The sequence below is a fragment of the Capsicum annuum genome, chromosome 7 (assembly GCF_002878395.1).
Source record: "Capsicum annuum cultivar UCD-10X-F1 chromosome 7, UCD10Xv1.1, whole genome shotgun sequence".
Lineage (NCBI taxonomy): Eukaryota > Viridiplantae > Streptophyta > Magnoliopsida > Solanales > Solanaceae > Capsicum > Capsicum annuum.
The window spans coordinates 266645-269473 of NC_061117.1; the positions used below are offsets into that span (position 1 = coordinate 266645).

General features: G+C 33.2%; 1 pseudogene; it reads left to right on the forward strand.

Annotated features, from left to right (window-relative positions):
* The first annotated feature begins 248 nt into the window (after positions 1–248).
* On the forward strand, positions 249–2518 carry LOC107852224 (annotated as a pseudogene).
* The last annotated feature ends 311 nt before the right edge of the window (positions 2519–2829 follow it).

A 2829-nucleotide genomic window follows, 5' to 3' on the forward strand; every position in this document is an offset into this window, starting at 1 on the left:
GAAGGGAGAGAGTATTGATTAACTATAGATGATCTCGTAACACATATCATACATTTATTAATTAGATAAAAAATATCCTATGCAATTAATATGTTTTGACCATTTTACCCTCCAACAATTAACTAATTACCAATCAATTAATCACATGGGCTGCTATATACCTTGTACTGACTATATAGCTAGCAACTCAAGAAATTGACTTGGAATAGTAACCATGAGTTTTGAGTGATTTTTCTATCTATAAATAGTGGGAAAATATGCCTTCAATATTCACCATAAGCTAAAAAAAAAAATCACAAAACATAATAAAAAAATAAAAATGGGAGCACAAAATTTTATTTTGCTTGTAGTTGGCATATATTTTTGTATTAACTCAGTGGCATTTGCAGATGAGGGGACAGCCACATATTACACTGCTCCATATGTTCGTGAGTATATCTAATCGCTAATCAAACTAGATTATATGTATCGTCAGTATAATAAATTCTTATAATAAAATCTATATTGTGGTAAAATTTTATTTTTATTGAATGTTTATACCAAAATTTATAATAAGTTTAAATGATATGTATCTTCTGTATACATACTCGTTTATTATCTAAGTATTATGATTATTTTCAGTGTGAATTTTTACTTCATTTACTTAAGACACTATATATCGGGATCCTTCTGAACTTGACGACTTTTATTTAGTGCACAACTGAAGTTTATGTTGTCCTAATTACCTAATGAACTTGGTGAATTAATAAGGGGGCAATTAGGCAAACATAAATTCAAATGTGTATTGAATGAAAGATGTTAAATTCAAGGATTTCTCGATCTACAAACATCTTTAAACAATAATAGCGATAGAAAAAGTGAACAATTAATAATACATGAAAAATATCAATGCAAGTGGACATTGAATAAAAGTTGTTAAATTCAAATTAATCTGTCTTTACTTAATTTTGACAAAAAACATCTTTTGCTAAACAATAATAGTTGTAGGAAAAGTGAATAAGTACTTGAAAATTTTTATCTCACCTATTATTAATAGACATTGCACAAAAAGAAAATCAAAATTAGCTACAAACAACATCTTTTGCTAGACAACAAAAGATTGTTACTTATCCGGGACAACCTCGTGCGCTAAAGTTTTCGCTATGTGTGGGATCCATGGAAGGGTCGAACCACAAGGGTCTAGAGGCTGTTTCTAGGGCTTGTACCCGTGACCTCCTGATCACATGACAACAACTTTATTACCAGTTACTTCAAGACTGACTCTGATTATTTAGCAACAGGTTAACGATGAAGTTAGTAGCTAAATTCTTTGCGTTGCAGCCTCATCATGTTATGGATATCAAGACAATGGAGTAATGATAGCTGCAGCAAGTGATACAATATGGGGAAATAGGGCAGCATGTGGTAGAATGTATAGAGTAACTTGTACTGGTCCTACTAATTAAGGTGTTCTAAGACCTTGTACTGGAAAAAGTGTTGTTGTTAAAGTTGTTGATTATTGTCCTCCTGGATGTAGAGGAACAATTGATCTTTCTCAAGAAGCATTTTCACAAATTGCAAATCTTGATGCTGGAAAAGTCAAGATCAATTTCAATCAGTAAGTTGAAATTAAGTAATCTTTGATTATGATTGGGTTAAGGGAATTTTGCAAATTTGTTATCTGTCTTGAGCCGGGGGTCTATCGGAAACAACCTCTCTACTTCACCTGAGGTAATGGTATGGTCTGCGTACACTTTACCCTCCCTAAACCCACAAGGTGAGAATATACTGGGTATGTTGTTATTGTATTAGGTTTTTCACTTGGTGTTCGGTACTCGATTTAGGGTCAAGGGCAGAGTCAAAATTCAAAGCTTATATGAATTCAGAACTCTAGCCCTTTTAAATTGTTAGAGTTCTAAATTACTAATTTATACATATTAAATGATTTTTTTTATGATAAATACGTTGTTTTAACCAAGGTTATTTAGAGTCGACCATACCCGTACCTTGGTCTCTAGCACCGTTCCTGTTTAAGAATGGGGTAGAGCTACTGTGTATGTTACGAGTTTGGTTAAAGAAAGCAGCTTTGGTTCAAATTTGTATTTGCATTAAAAAAATTCATTACATATGTATAACTTATTAATTTAGAAACATATAACATTAAAGGACTAGAATTCCAAACACATAATTGCAAATTCTGACTCTACTTGTGCTTAGAGTCTTGAATAATTCAGATTCGTGCTGGTTGAGCCCATTAAGGGGAAAATGCTCTATGCCAAAATCTTCGGGATTTCTTAATTATTTTTTTGGGGAAAAATTAACTATTTTTCTAATTTTGAATCGTGATTTGCAGGGTCTAAAGTTCAAGGCTTCATTTGATGCAAAATCGTCAAATAAGAAATTGGAATAAAAAATAAGTTCTATGCATGCCAAGAAGTACACATACATCTTGTCTCTTTTACTATATGTTCATTGAAATAATATTTTTAATGATTGTAACCTATATATGTGTGTTGTTTAATAAATTATTATTGTTCTACGTTTTTCCTTTTATTGGTACATATAATCATATGATATTCGAAATCTATCGACATGATTAATCCATATTCACAAGGCCATTTAATGAAAGCTCTCCACTTAAGATATATCTTATCTATTGGTCAAATATAAGGGTGTCAAGTGGTTCGGCCTGATCCGGCCCGATCCGGCCCTTGTTACTAACCCGGCCCAATAAGCTTAGGGCTTTAGGGTTCTAGGTCCCGGATCGACTATTTTTTTAAAATGGGCCTGGCTAATCCGGTTCGGACTGAGCCTGGTCCAGGCCCGCCGGTTAACCGGCCCGGTCCTCCC